The sequence below is a fragment of the Bos indicus x Bos taurus genome, chromosome X (genome assembly GCF_003369695.1).
Source record: "Bos indicus x Bos taurus breed Angus x Brahman F1 hybrid chromosome X, Bos_hybrid_MaternalHap_v2.0, whole genome shotgun sequence".
NCBI classification, from domain to species: Eukaryota; Metazoa; Chordata; class Mammalia; order Artiodactyla; family Bovidae; genus Bos; species Bos indicus x Bos taurus.
In genome coordinates, this window is record NC_040105.1 from 55,673,718 (window position 1) to 55,690,321 (window position 16,604).

Genomic DNA, 16,604 nt, shown 5'->3' on the forward strand with positions numbered 1-16,604 from the left:
TCAAATTTCCTTGATTTTTACAAGCTACTCTTATAGAAGTACTTTTCATCTTGGTCAATTCCTACCCTTTCTTCAGGACCAGACCTCATGTTTGACCTCCTTTATGTAAGTTTCTCTGGTTTCAGGCTCTTGTTGTTGTTTAATCACTAAGTTATGTTCAACTCTTTGCGACTCTGTTGACTGTAGCCCACCAGGTTTCTCTGTCCATGGGATTTCCCAGGCAAGAATACTGGAGTAGGTTGGCATTTCCTTCTCCAGGGGATCTTCCCAACTCAGGGATCCAACCTGTGTCTCCTGCATTGGCAGGTGGATTCTTTACCATTGAGCCACCAGGAAGACCCTGCAGGCTATTAGATATTATGTATTCTGTGCTAGGCAGGTCAGGATACCCAAAAGTCCCATGACCTCTCAGTTTCCCATAGGAAAGAGCTGCTTCTCTAGCTCTTCCCCTCAACTAGTTCAGTCTTCTCCCCATGTTTCCCATAGGCCCCAGAACTCTTCTGGTTCACCTAGGACATCTGGGAGACTTTCCCTTTTAGTCTCAATTTTAGATTCATCATGCCCCCTCTTCCGATCCTTCTGTCTTTAGGCAAGGGAGATTAGAATAGTGGTTAAGAATATGGACTCTGGAGCCAGGCTGCCTGAGTTTGAATACCATCTCTGTGACTTTGTAGATCTGTGATCTTGGGCAAGTTACTGTATCTCTCCAGGCCTCTAATTTTCCTCTCTGAATAATGGAGATGACAATAGTAGCACCTGCTTTGTAGGATAGTTACGAGTATTAAGTGTTTTAATATTTGTAATACATAATAAACACTGTAAGTGCTTTTGAGATAAAAAAGCCTAAAATGTGAGGTGAAAGAATCTTCTCAGATTGACATAGAAGGCAAGCCTTTTTCCCTCCTGGAGCTGTTTTCTACTAAAGATAGCTCGTTAGTATTAGGAACAAGTATATATGAGTCAGCAAGAACCCCCATCCCTTTTCAAGTCTCCTGTACTTCTGGCTTGTTTCCCCAAATGGATGACAGATTGAAAGCTTCTTGAGGGCAAGGATCATAGTGCAGACTTTTTAGATTCCTTGTGTGTGTGTGCTAAATTGCTTCAGTCATGTCTGACTTTTTGTGACACTATGGACTGTAGCCTGCCAGGCTTTTCTGTCCATGGGATTCTCCAGGCAAGTGTACTGAAGTGGGTTGCAATGCCCTCCTTTAGGGGATCTTCCAAACCCAGGGATCGAACCCACATCTCTTATGTCTCCTGCATTGGCAGGTGGGTTCTTTACCACTAGTACCACCTGTGAAGCCCTTTAGACTCCTGAAGATCCCCTGGAGGAGGGCATAGCAACCCCCTCCAGTGTTCTTGCCTGGAGAATCCCATGGACAGAGGAGCCTGGTGGGCTATGGTCCATAGAGTCACAAAGAGTCGGACACAACTGAAGTAACTTCGCATGCACACATGCACAAACAAATAATAGACACAGGATTTATTTCCATCACTCTTACAATTAAACCCCAAATCCTTACAATAACCCATTCACCTGGCCCCTGGCTCCTTCCCCAACCTTATTTCCTACCTCTCTTTGTCTTGTTTATTCTGCTCCAACCACACAGGCTTTCATGCTGTTTTTGGACCATGACAAGCTGATCCTGTCTCAGGACCACTGCTCTGGCTGATGCCTCTGCCTAGAACATTTTCCCTCAGTATTTTCTTGGCTCCTTCCGTGACTTTGTTTATTAATACTTTTGTTGTTCAAGTATCACCTCCTAACAGAAGCCTTCCCTGACCACACACTCTAAAATAGAATTGGCCTTCACATAGATAGACCTGCCAGTTTATCCCTTACCCTGCTTTCTCTATCTTCATAGCACTTATCACTACCTGTCATATTCTATATTTATAGAGTTGAGTTCCATGGAGACTATTTTGTGTGTTTTATTGATTGGTTTGTCCCCAGCATCTTGAATGGTGCTGTCTTGGCTCTCAATAACTAACGAATGAATCGATGAATAAATAAATGAATGAATTCAATGCAAGTGCCTTATAGAAGGGGAAATACAACCAATTCTGTTCACTCCTAGCGTCTTGAAAATTTTATAATTCTCAGTCCATGGTTTTGTCTTTCTGCTTCAGCATTTTCAAATTAAATCCATATCTATGTATGAGTTTCGTTTCAATTTGACGAAAATCACCTTGACAAAAGTTAAAATCCAATATATGTCAAGTCCAGTTTTCCAAAGAGTAACTGATTTGTTTGTTCTCCATCTCATGGCGGGGAGGAATATACATGACTTTGTGTGTATGTGTGTGTATGTGAGAGAGAGAAAGAATGAACAGTTACCTGCAGTGAGGAAATTGGGTGTCCAGGTTCCCCAGAAGGAAAATAATTTTGTTTCAATTGCTGTATATTTTTTCTCAGTTGTTGCTTCCAAATCCATTAAAAAAAAAACCCAACCGAAATACAAAGAGATGAAAAGCCTGATGAACTAGAGGTTTGTAAACGTAAATACATCAGATCAGGGAATTTCCCAGGGGCTCATGCAGAGCACTGTAAAACCATATGAAAGCTTTATGAAGAGAAACTTCAGCAGAGGAGATAGATATATGGCAGCTGCTTGCCAGCTCATGTCTCCACTCAACAATGGAAGTTGCGATGTGGGAACTGCCCTTTTGGTTCTGGGATGTGCCTCACCATGAAGTAGAATGTTCCTGCCCCTGGAGCCCGAATTCTGTTCAAGCAGATACCCTCTATTGTATACATAGCCACTAGCTATGTGTACAACTGCCACTGGCAGTTGAAGGGAGGTTCCCAGACTGCCTTGGAAGACAAGACCCCAACATAAGTAAAAGCAACAGCAGCCAGTATTTTGAAGAAGCCATTTGAAAATCTGTTTAAAATGTATGGTAGCATTTTTTTTTAGAGTGATGGGTCTCAAACTTGAGCACGAATCAGAATCACTTGGAGGGCTTGCTAAAATTCAAATGGCTGGGCTCCACTCTCAGAGTTTCTAACTCAAAAAGTTTGGAGTAGGGCCCCAGAATTTTATTTCCTTCAATTTCCCAGGTGATGCTGATGCTTCTATATGTGACAAACTTTGAAAACTATTGTTTAGGAAAAAACAGAAATTTTGAAGCAAATAATTTGGATTCAAGCCTTGTATGATTTTACCTCTGAACCTGACATGGAGGTTCTTCTTTTCTAACATGGAGTTTATAAGGTTCTTGTAAGAATTAAATGGACTGGTGTCCATGAAAGTTCTTTGGGAACTATAAATATTAGCAGTTATGGCTTCACAAATAGTACTTGCTGCCACCCCCATCATCTTTTCCTGTGCTTTGTCACCTCTCTACCCGACTTTGTCCTATCAAGTTCATCAGGCATCTAGAAAGAAACCAAAGTCAAGAAGGTCCTAAGTAGTAAAATGATTTTAACCCAATGAGTATGGCCATGATGCTGACTTTGACTTGATCTCCTTTTCCTTCTAACTGGCCTCTTCTCAACTTGCTCCTGTTCTTCCAGCTCTGGCCACATCTCACAGCAGAGAACAGCAACTAGTGCTGATATTGGGGTAAAAAAAATGTCAGGTAGAATTTTTTTTCTTTTACTTAATAGAATAAGCAGAGGAATCTACTTCCAAACAGGAAAGTATTTGTTGGGGAAACCATCTTGCTAGGTTGGTAGGCTCTGAGCTGATTTCCCTAAGGGCAAAATCCAGATGTTTAAAAGAGTTAAGTGGGATCATAAGTATAATTGCAGATTCCTAACTTAAGAATGTGTCAGACAGCTGTATTAGACAGTTGCCAGGGTAAATGATATGTCTGTATATGAGGGAGTCCTTTTTCTTTGGAAACCTTTTCTCATTTAAAAGTAATACACATGTTATGTACACAATTTTGAAATTTTCTAAAATTATAAAGAATGAAAATATCCCTTAATTCTGACACACAGAGATACTTAATGGTAAGATATTAGTAATTTTCATCTAGCCTTTTAAAAATTTTTATTTATTTGGCTGTGATGGATCTTCACTGTAGCATGTGAACTGCTGATGGTGGCATGAGGGATCTAGTTCCCCTACCAGGGATCAAAACCAGGCCCTGTGCATTGGGAGCTCGGAATCTTAGCACTGGACCACCAGGGACATGCCCATACAGGCTTTTAATATGTGTATGCTTGTACATGAATATATGCATATGGATATTTGTTTTTTGAGTTGGGCTGATACAACATACAGGTTTGCATACTGTTTTTCCTCTTTTGTAATAGCAGACTATGGGCTTCCCTGGTGGCTTAGCAGTATGGAATCTGCCTGCCTTAATTTCTCTTTCTGTTTTTCAATTGTTAGTGTATAGGAATGCAAGGGATATCTGTGTACTAATTTTATATCCAACAACCTTACTATATTCATTAAATCAGTTCAGTTACTCAGTTGTGTCTGACTCTCTGCAACCCCATGGACTGCAGCATGCCAGGCCTCACTGTCCATCACCAACTCCCAGAACTTGCTCAAACTCATGTCCATTGAGTCAGTGATGCCATCCAACCATCTCATCCTCTGTTGTCCCCTTCTCCTTCTGCCTTCAGTCTTTCCCAGAATCAGGGTCTTTTCCAATCAATCAGTGCTTCACATTAGGTGGCCAAAGTATTGGAGCTTCAGCTTCAATATCAGTCCTTCCAATAAATATTCAGGACTGATTTCCTTTAGGATTGACTGCAGTCCAAGGGACTCTCCAGAGTCTTTTCCAACACCACAGTTCAAAAGCATCAATTCTTTGGTGCTCAGCTTTCTTTATGGTCCAACTTTCACATCCATATGTGATTACTGGAAAAACCATAGCTTTGACTAGACGGACCTTTGTCAGCAAAGTAATTTCTCTGCTTTTTAATATGCGTCTAAGTTTATCAGAGCTTTTCTTCCAAGGAGCAAGTATCTTTTAATTTCAAGGCTGCAGTCACCATCTGCAGTTCTTTTGGAGCTCCCCAAAATAAAGTCTGTCACTGTTTCCATTGTTTCCAAATCTATTTCCCATGAAGTGATGGGACCAGATGCCATGATCTTGGTTTTTTGAATGTTGAGTTTTAAGCTAGCTTTTTCACTCTCCTCTTTCACTTTCATCAAGAGGCTCTTCAGTTCCTCTTCACTTTCTTCCATAAGGGTGGTATCATCTGCGTATCTAAGGTTATTTATATTTCTCCCAGTAATCTTGATTCCAGCTTGTGCTTCATTCAATACAGCATTTGGCATGAGGTACTCTACATATAAGTTAAATAAGCAAGGTGACAATATACAGCCTTGACATACTCCTTTCTTGATTTGGAACCAGTCTCTTGTTCCATGTCGGTTCTAACTGTTGCTTCTTGACCTGCATACAGATTTCTCAGGAAGCATATAAGGTGATCTGGTATTCTCATCTCTTTAAGAATTTTTCAGTTTGTTGTGGTCCACACAGTCCAAGGCTTTGGCGTGGTCAGTAAAGCAGAAATAGATGTTTTTCTGGAACTCTCTTGCTTTTTCAATGATCCAGCAAATGTTGGCAATTTGATCTCTGGTTCCTCTGCCTTTTTTAAATCCAGCCTGAGCATCTGGAAGTTCTTTATTCACATACTGTTGAAGCCTGGTTTGGAGAATTTTCAGCATTACTTTGCTAGTATGTGAGATGAATATGATTGTGTAGTAGTTTGAACATTCTTTGGCATTGCCTTTCTTTGGGATTGGAATGAAAACTGACATTTTTTCAGTCCTGTGGCCACTGCTGAGTTTTCCAAATTTGCTGGCATATTGAGTGCAGCACTTTCACAGCTTCATCTTTTAGGATTTGAAATATTTCAGCTGGAATTCTGTCACCTCCACTAGCTTTGTTCATAGTAATGCTTCCTAAGGTGCACTTGACTTCGCTCTCCAGGATATCTGGCTCTAGGTGAATGATCACATCATCTCGGTTATCTAGGTCATTAAAATCATCTTTGTATAATTCTTCTGTGTGTTCTAGCCACCTTTTCTTAATTTCTTCTGCCTCTGTTAGAGCCGTACTCTTTCTGTCCTCTTGTTAGAGCCGTACTCTTTCTGTCCTTTATTGTGCCCATCTTTGCATGAAATGTTCCCTTGGTATCTCTAATTTTCTTGAAGAGATCTCTAGTCTTTCCCATCCTATTGTTTTCCTCTATTTCTTTGCATTGATCACTGAGGAAGGCTTTCTCATCCCTCCTTGGTATCCTTTGGAACTCTACATTCATTGATTAGCTCTAATAATTTTCTGGTGTTATCTTTAGGGTTTCCTATGTAGAGGACCATGTCATCTGCAAACAGTGAGAGTTTTACTTCTTCTTTTCCAATCTAGATTCCCTTTATTTCTTTTTCTTCTCTGATTCCTGTGGCTAGGACTTCCAAAACTATGTTCAATAGTAGCAGTGAGAGTGGGCACACTTGTCTTGTTCCTGATTTTATAGGAAATGCTTTCAGTTTTTCACCACTGTGGATAATGTTTGCTGTGGGTTTGTCGTTTATAGCTTTTATTATGTTGAAGTATGTTCCTTCTATGCCTGCTTCCTGGAGAGTTTTTATCATAAATGGGTATTGAATTTTGTCAAAGGTTGTCTGCATCTATTGAGAATATCATATGTTTTCAATCTTTCAGTTTATTAATATGGTTATCACACTGATTGATTTTTGAATATTGAAGAATCCTTGCATCCCTGGAATAAAGCCCACTTGGTCATGATGTAAAATCTTTTAAATATGTTGTTGGATTCTGTTTGCTATAATTTTGTTGAGGATTTTTGCATCCATGTTCATCAGTGATACTGGCCTGTTGTTTTCTCTTTTTGTGCCATCTTTGTCTGGTTTTGGTATGAGGGTGATGGTGGACTTATAGAATGAGTTTGGGAGTTTGCCTTCCTCTGCACTTTTCTGTAAGAGTTTGAGTAGGATAGGTGTGGCTCTTCTCTAAATTTTTGGAAGAATCCACCTCTGAAGCCATCTTGTCCTGGGGAAACAATCCCATTCACCATTGCAATGAAAAGAATAAAATACTTAGGAATAAATTTACCTAAAGAAACAAAGGAACCATAGATATAAAACTATAAAACACTGATGAAAGAAATCAAAGATGACACAAATAGATGGAGAAATATACCATGTTCATGGATTGGAAAAATCAATATAGTGAAAATGAGTATACTACACAAAAATAAACTCAAAATGGATTAAAGATCTAAATGTAAGGCCAGAAACTATAAAACTCTTAGAAGAAAACATAGGCAGAACACTCTCTGACATAAATCACAGCAAGATCCTCTATGACCCACTTCCCAGAGTAAAAGAAATAAAAATAAACAAATGGTACCTAATTAAACTTAAAAACTTTTGCACGATGAAGAAAGCTATAAGCAAGGTGAAAAGGCAGCCTTCAGAATGGGAGAAAACAATAGCAAACAAAATAATTGACAAAGAATTAATCTCCAAAATACACAAGCAACTCATGCAGCTCAATACCAGAAAAACAACCAACCCAATCAAAAAGTGGGCAAAAGAACTAAACAGACATTTCTCCTAAGAAGACATACAGATGGCTAATAAACACATGAAAAGATGCTCAACATCACTCATTATTAGAGAAATGTAAATCAAAACCACAATGAGGTATCATTTCACGCAGGTCAGAATGGCCACCATCAAAAAGTCTACAAACAATAAATACTGGAGAGGGTTTGGAGAAAAGGGAACCTTCTTACACTGTTGGTGGGAATGCATACTGGTGCAGCCACTATGGAGAACCGTGTGGAGATTCCTTTAAAAAAAAAACTGGAAATAGAACTGCCATATGACCCAGCAGTCCCGCTGCTGGGCATACACAGTGAGTAAACCAGAATTGAAAGAGATACATGTACCCCAATGTTCATTGAAGCACTGCTTACAATAGCTAGGACATGAAAGCAACCTAGATGTCCATCAGCAGATTAATGGATAAGGAAGTTGTGGTACATATACACAATGGAATGTTACTCAGCTAGGAAAAGGAACACATCTGAGTCAGTTCTAATGATTTGGATGAAACTGGAACCTATTATACAGATTGAAGTAAGTCAGAAAGAGAAACACCAATACTGTATATTAACATATATATATAGAATTTAGAAAAACGGTAATGATAACCCTATATGCAAGGCAGCAAAAGAGACACAGATGTAAAGAACAGACTTTTTGACTCTGTGGGAGAAGGTGTGGGTGTGATGATTTGAGAGAATAGCATTTTAACATGTATATAACCATATGTAAAATAGATGACCGGTGCAAGTTTGATGCATGAAGCAGGGCACTCAGAGCCGGTGCTCTGGGACAACCCAGAGGGATGGAGTGGGGAGGGAGGTGGTGGTGGGGGCGATGTTTCAGGATGGAGGGGCACATGTGCACCTGTGGCTGATTCATGTTGATATATGGCAAAAACCATCCCAATATTGTAAAGTAATTATCCTCCAATTAAAATAAATTAACTTAAAAAAAGATATGCATCAATAGGAACAGACATGGAGACAGAGATAGAGATGGAGTTAGAGACACTGATATAGAGAAATAGAAACAGAGATATGCAATATACAGAAGTCCTCAAAATAACTTTTGTTTTGTACATGAATAAAGACATTCTAAAAGAATGGCTGGAATATGGTTGGCAGCCTATAAATATTTATTGAATGAATAAATAATGCCTTATTTATGTAAGAAAATTTAGGGAAACAGAAGCGCATTTAAATATTTCACTTTCTATAGTTCTATTCTGGGTAAGTGTTTGAAATTAAAAGTTCAATCATATACTCAAAGGGGTATAAAAACGTTTCTCAAATTAACAAAGAAGAAAAGAATCTGGCTGCAATGCAGGAGATGCAGGTTCTATACCTGGATTGGGAAGATCCTCTGGAGAAGGAAATGGCAACCCATTCCAATATTCTTGCCTTGAGAATCCCATGGACAGAGGAGCCTGGTGGGCTACAGTTGATGGGGTCACAAAGAGTCAGACACGACTGAGCAACTAAAGAACAACACAACTATGGTAGACTATTGTTCCTTCATGTAGATACACAGTACTTCACCTAACTTCCAAAATTTTGAACAGTTCAGTTCAGTTCAGTCGCTCAGTCGTGTCCGACTCTTTGTGACCCCATGAATCGCAGCATGCTAGGCCTCCCTGTTCATCACCAACTCCTGGAGTTCACTCAGACTCACATCCATCGAGTCAGTGATGCCATCCAGCCATCTCATCCTCTGTCGTCCCCTTCTCCTCCTGCCCCCAATGCCTCCCAGCATCAGAGTCTTTTCCAATGAGTCAACTCTTTGCATGAGGTGGCCAAAGGACTGGAGTTTCAGCTTTAGCATCATTACTTCCAAAGAACACCCAGGGCTGATCTCCTTCAGAATGGACTGGTTGGATCTCCTTGCAGTCCAAGGGACTCTCAAGAGTCTTCTCCAACACCACAGTTCAAAAGCATCAATTCTTCGGCGCTCAGCTTTCTTCACAGTCCAACTCTCACATCCATACATGACTACTGGAAAAACCATAGCCTTGACTAGACGGAACTTTGTTGGAAAAATAATGTCTCTGCTTTTCAATATGCTGTCTAGGTTGGTCATAACTTTCCTTCCAAGGAGTAAGTGTCTTTTAATTTCATGGCTGCAGTCACCATCTGCAGTGAGTTTGGAGCCCCCCAAAATAAAGTCTGACACTGTTTCCACTGTTTCCCCATCTATTTGCCATGAAGTGATGGGACCAGATGTCATGATCTTAGTTTTCTGAATGTTGAGCTTTAAGTCAACTTTTTCACTCTCCTCTTTCAGTTTCATCAAGAGGCTTTTTAGTTCCTCTTCACTTTCTGCCATAAGGGTGGTGTCATCTGCATATCTTGGAGAAGGCAATGGCACCCCACTCCAGCACTCTTGCCTGGAAAATCCCATGGATGGAGGAGCCTGGTGGGCTGCAGTCCATGGGGTTGCTAAGAGTCAGACACGACTGAGCGACTTCACTTTCACTTTTTCACTTTCATGCGTTGGAGAAGGAAATGGCAACCCACTCCAGTGTTCTTGCCTGGAGAATCCCAGGGGCAGGAGAGCCTGGTGGGCTGCCGTCTATGGGGTCACACAGGGTCGGACACGACTGAAGTGACTTAGCAGCAGCAGCATCTGAATATCTGAGGTTATTGATATTTCTCCCGGCAATCTTGATTCCAGCTTGTGCTTCTTCCAGCCCAGCGTTTCTCATGATGTACTCTGCATATAAGTTGAATAAGCAGGGTGACAATATACAGCCTTGATGTACTCCTTTTCCTGTTAGAACCGTTAGGATATTCCTAATTTTACATTATAAATAACCCTGCAGCTGTTGACACTTCATGTACATAAATCAATATATTTATTTCTAATTGCTCTCTTAGGATAGAATCCTTGGAATGGAAAGATTAGATTAAAGGGTAGGAACATTTTTAAAATTTTATTTATTTATTTTAATTGAAGGACAATTATTTTGCAGTATTGTGATGGTTTTTGCCATACATCAGTATGACTCAGCCATAGGCATACACATGTCCCCTTCTTCCTGAACCTCCTCACACCTCCCTCCCCACGCCATCCCTCTAGGTTGTCACAGAACTCCGGCTTTGGGTGCCCTGCCTCATACATCAAACATTTTTAAAAACAAATATAATCTACCAACCATAAAATTAATTACTTTCAAGTGTGGAATTAAGTGGGTTTTAGTATGTTCACAAGGTTGTATAGCCACCACCACTCTCTAATTCTAGAAAAAAATATGCAGTGCTTCACAAATTTGCTGTCATCCCTGTGGGACAGCCATGCTGATCTTCTCTATATTGTTCTGATTTTAGTATACGTCAGCTAAAGCAAACACAGTAGGAACATTTTTATGTCTCTTGATAACATATGGCAAGTTTCCTTGAGGCAAATGTATACCCAATCCATTCCCATCCAGCAGTTTATAAGAATACTTCTTTACCTGCAACTTTGCTGACAGTTTTTAAAAATATATTGCCAATATCATTGAAAATTGCATTTTATTGTTTTGTCTTTTTGATTAGCTCTTCTTCCTCTTTAGCTGTTCTGTAGAGATATGTCATCCACTCTATTTCCTTTGCATGCATATACTGTGGGCAGTCACATGCACTCGGCTGCCCCCTCTCTGTGGATAATGACCACATGTCCATACCCTACCCTAACCTCTTTCTAGCACTACAGCCCAGATATCAGGCTGCTTGTGGGGCATGACTATCTACATTAGACAGCATATCAAACATGCTCATGTCTAAAGTCAAACTCGTGTCTCTGGTTCTCAACTTCCCAATCTAGATAGTGATACCGCTAGCTGTTTCATGGCCATCTTAACTTCTCTTTCCTCCATATTTAATTAGTAATCCAAGTTTCTTGATTCTGTCTCTTATGTCCTTTCTCACATCCTTTCATTCTGCTCCACTCTCACTGTCACCTCTCCAGTTCTACCTTTTATTAAGTCTATGGCACTAGCCTACTCACTTCACTATTCTTTCAGTATTTATCCACATAATTCATCCTACCTGTGGCTATGAGAAAAACCTTCCTAACATACTGCTTTTACCATCTCTTTCATCCTATTCTGGAACCTCCAAAGCCTCTGTCTTGCCTGTTGGTAAAGTAAATGTTAGGATAAACACTTAAGGCTCACCATGTTGTTGCATCATTCTAATTTTATTTCCTGTATGCCTTAGAAAAACTCTATGTTCTTCCTTCAGTATATTCCTGCTCTTCCCACTCTTGTTTTTACAAAACACCTCGCATGACCTCTTCCCCAGTCTCCTCCTGCTGAAATTATCCTGAGTTTTCAAAATTAGAGGCTCTGCAAAATCTTCCTTGATTCAACTATCTGTGCTTTCTCCTTTGTTTCCTCCTTGACTGTCTGGTTTTAGACACCACCAATTTTATAGCATTTTCAACAAAAAAAATAAGAAAACTTGCTTAATAATGTTTTTATTACATGAATGGTTTTAAATTTTTATTGAAGTATAGTTGATTTACAATATATCATGTTAGTTTCAGGTGTACAGCAAAGTGATTTGGAGATATATAAAGATATATAATATTCTTTCTAAAAATTATTTTCCATTATAGGTTATATAACATATTGAATATAGTCCCCAGTAAAGTAAAACCCTTGTTCTTTTTTTAAACTCTCATTTTGTTAGCATTTCCTTTATGACACGATATTCTACTCTGTTTAGTTACATCGATTTTTTTAAATTAATTTATTTTTTTATTGAAGGATAATTGCTTTACAGATTTTTGCTGTTTTCTGTCAAACCTCAACATGAATCAGCCATAGGTATACATATATCCCCTCCCTTTTGAAATTCCCTCCCATCTCCCTCCCCATCCCACCCCTCTAGGTTGATAAATTCAAACAGAGCCCGTTTGAATTTCCTGAGCCATACAGCAAATTCCTGTTGGCTACTTTACATATGGTAATGTAAGTTTCCATGTTATTCTTTCCATACATCTCACCCTCTCCTCCCCTCTCCCCTTGTCCATAAGTCTATTCTCTATGTCTGTTTCTCCATTGTTGCCCTGTAAATAAATTCTTCAGTACCATTTTTCTAGAGTCCATATATATGTGTTAGAATATAGTATTTATCCTTCTCTTTCTGACTCACTTCACTCTGTATGATAGGTTCTGGTTCATCCACCTCATTAGAATGGACTCAAATGTGTTCCTTTTTATGGCTGAGTAATATTCCATTGTATATATGTACCACAACTTATTTATCCATTCATATGTTGACGGACATCTAGGTTGCTTCCATGTTCTAGCTATTGTAAATAGTGCTGCAGTGAACAATGGGATACATGTGTCTCTTTCAGTTTTTGTTTCCTTAGGGTATATGCATAAGAGTGGGATTGCTGGGTCATATTGTGGTTTTATTCCTAGTTTTTTAAGCAATCTCCATACCTTTTTCCATGGTGGCTCTATCAATTTACATTCCCACCAATAGTGCAAGAGCATTCCCTTTTCTCCACACCCTCTCCAGAATTTATTGTTTGTAGACTTTTTGATGAGGGCCATTCTGACCATTGTGAGGTGATATCTCATTGTAGTTTTGATTTGCATTTCTCTAATAATGAGTGATGTTGAGCAGCTTTTCATGTGTTTGTTAGACATCTGATGTCTTCTTTGGAGAAATATCTGTTTAGGTCTTTTTTTCACTTTTTGATTGGGTTGTTTGTTTTTCTGATATTGAGTTGTATGAGCTGCTTATATATTTTGGAAATTAATCCTTTGTCAGTTGTTTCATTTGCTATTATTTTCTCCCATTCCAAGGGTTGTCTTTTCACTGTGCTTATAGTTTCCTTTGCTGTGCAAAAGCTTTTAAGTTTAATCAGGTCCCACTTGTTTACTTTTGTTTTTATTTCCATTACACTAGGAGGTTTGTCATAGAGGATCTTGCTTTGATTTATGTCATCGACTGTTCTGCCTGTGTTTTCCTCTAAGAGTTTTATAGTTTCTGGTCTTACATTTAGGTCTTTAATCCATTTTGAGTTTATCTTTGTGTATGATGTTAGGAGGTGTTCTAATTTCATTCTTTTACATGCAACTGTCCAGTTTTCCCAGCACCATTTATGGGAGAGGCTGTCTTTGCCCCATTGTATATTCTTGCCTCCTTTGTCAAAAATAAGGTACCCATAGGTGCATGGGTTTATTTCTGGGCTTTCTATCTTGTTCCATTGGTCTATATTTCTGTTTTTGTGCCAGTCCATATTGTCTTGATGACTGTAGCTTTGTAGTATAATATGAACTCAGAAAGGTTGATTCTTCCAGCTCCATTCTTCTTTTTCAAGACTGCTTTGGCTATTCGGGGTCTTTCATGTTTCCATATGAATTGTGAAATTTTTTGTTCTACCTCTGTGAAAAATGCCATTGGTAATTTGATAGGGATCACATTGAATCTGTAGACTGTGTTTGGTAGTATAGTCATTTTCACAATATTGATTCTTTCTACCCAGGAACATGGAATATCTCTCCATCTGTTTTTGTCATCTTTGCTTTCTTTCATCAGTGTCTTATAATTTTCTGTGTACAGTTCTTTTGTCTCCTTAAGTAAGTTTATTCCTAGATATTTAATTCTTTTTGTTGCAATGGTAAATGGGATTGATTCCTTAATTTCTCTTTCTGAGTGTTTTATTGTTAGTATATAGAATAGTTACATAGGTATTTTTATTCATTCCCTGGTGATGATGGTTTAGTTGCTAAGTCATATCCAACTGTTGCAACCCCCTGGACTATAGCCCACCAGGCTCCTCCGTCCACAGGATTCTCCAGGCAAGAATACTGGAGTGGGTTGGCATTTCCTTCTCCGGGGAATCTTCCCAACCCAGGGATTGAACCCATGTCTCCTGCATTACAGGCAGGTTCTTTACTGTCTGAGCCACCAGGGAAGCCCCATATTGACCCCCCCTACCACACTATAAATTTCTCGAGCACAGGAATCATATCTTCTTCATTTTGGCATGTTTCATAGTACCTCTTCAAGCACCTTAAATGTAGATAGGAGTTCCATAAATGCTTGAATAAAAGAATGATAAAGACTGCTAACTTTTTTTTAAGAACTACTAATGACTCAGTTTCGGGAATGAATTCTGTGCTAAGAAGTTACAGATGCCAGGCAACTCTGATGGCATGACTTCTTCTTTATCCCTCACTCTCCACATCCAATCCATCAATGAATATTGTCAACTCTACCTCCAAGATATCTGTAATCAAACCTCTCTTCTCTAACCCTACTACTTCTTCCCTAGAACAAATCACCATTATCTCTTACCTATAAAAGCCTTTTTAAACTGGTTCCCTCACTTCTACTCCTGCCCTGCCTAAATCTATCAGCCTAGTGAGATCTTTATAAAACTTAGATCATTGTCACCTTCTTAACAATCTCCAGTAGTGTATTTCCCACTACATTGGAAATAAAACCCAAACTTCCTACCTTGACCTTGAAAACTCTGTGATCTGGCCTTCGCACTTCCCCAGCCTCATGTCCCTGTACTATCTACCTTGCTCACCATGTTCCAGCTCTGCTGAGCACTGATTCTCATTGTCATGTTTGCTCAAAGGAGAATGAGTAGGTTCTCTTGGTTCTATTGAGGTTCTCACTGCTACTGGACATTGTCTTTGGGCTTCATGCATTTAGTAGTGGAGATGATTTAGGGAGTGGCCAGAAGCAATTCTAAAGGGTTTTGAGACTTGACTTTGGGCAAAATCTTTGTGGAGTTCATCATTTTCCTGAAAATTGGTACTCCAATACTGAGTTGGAGATATTTGGCTTAAAATGAAAAGAAAGGAAATCTTGTATTATTCCTGCATTCATTCCCAAGGGATGCTGTGGTATTACTGATAGAAACTAAGGCTGGAGGACAAACATCCTCCACCTTCTTTATCACTCTGGGTGTTGGTTTAGGAAATTGGGCATCATAGCAGAAGCTGACTCAACAGATGCTATTCTGTGAACCTGTCGTCATTTTCCCTGTGTGCTCATATGAAGTCGCCCTCAGCCCTCTGGTGTTACACCCTTAGCTTTTATATGTACAGGGCAGAGAAAAAAACTCTCTTTCATTATTCAGATTCTTGACTTGCTCCCCTTGCTCCTAGAAGCTGCGAAATATGCACCATCCACCTCCTTGCCTTTGGGATCATTGACAAGAAACAGTCTATGATGGGTATGTTTTATCTGCCTCTACATAGATATGTAAACTAGAATATGTTTCACAGCCAAGTCTGAAAGAGAATTCTAAGTACTGTGTTTCTAAACTACTAAGCATTTTTCTAGCCCCTAATATTTGCAGAGCTCTCCCACTTCTTTCATATGGTTGCCTCCCTCCAACCTCCTTTAGAAAAATAGGTGTCCCCATGTTTTAAAGATTCTAATGTGAAAAAATGGAGAAATGAAAGCAGAAAGTCAAGTGTAAAGGCCCTAACCAAATGAGGGTATTACTCTTTACTTTCATACTTGGAAAGCCAAAAGACACCCCTTGACACACATCACAGCATTTGAGGGAGTCTTTACTCCCAACCCAGCATTCCCTTCCTTTCTTATTCACTACCCTGGGCTTCTTTTTAGCCTTGAATGTATCCTGAGGTAGAGGGTAGAGAGGCAGGGGATTCAGCAGATTTCTATGAAAGAACTTGACCTGGCTATTCCAAGAGGGGAGGGGAAGTAGAAGAAGTGGGGAAGGTGGAAGGGCAGAACTGGGTACCAAAAGTCCCCTCTACATAAAGTACCTATATCTCAGATGACCAAAATTATAGCTTCCCAACTGACAAGAAAGGTCTTGTCTTAAAGTTCTCTTTAAACTCATACATATGTATATATACACACATATACATAGATATACACATACTTACCCATACATGCACATGCATACATGCATACTTACCCATACATACACTTTCACACATTTACATACATATACATGTTCGTCCTTGGTTGGGTCTGTATAAGGAAGGTGTCCAGATCAGCAGGGTCGTCCAGCTAACAGTGTGAGGTTGTGAGGAGGCCTTCAGAGATCTGTATCCCTTCATGGTGATCA

At 39.5% G+C, this 16,604-nt stretch overlaps 1 protein-coding gene and 1 non-coding gene across 4 annotated transcripts in view; one reads left to right on the forward strand and one right to left on the reverse strand.

Annotated features, from left to right (window-relative positions):
- Positions 1–16,604, forward strand: part of SHROOM4 (shroom family member 4) — a 262,226-nt gene that overhangs the window by 187,328 nt on the left and 58,294 nt on the right. The gene's annotated exons all lie outside the window — the stretch shown is intronic.
- Positions 10,786–10,888, reverse strand: LOC113888264. Its single transcript, XR_003509902.1, has one exon. It is a non-coding gene; the product is annotated as a U6 spliceosomal RNA (small nuclear RNA).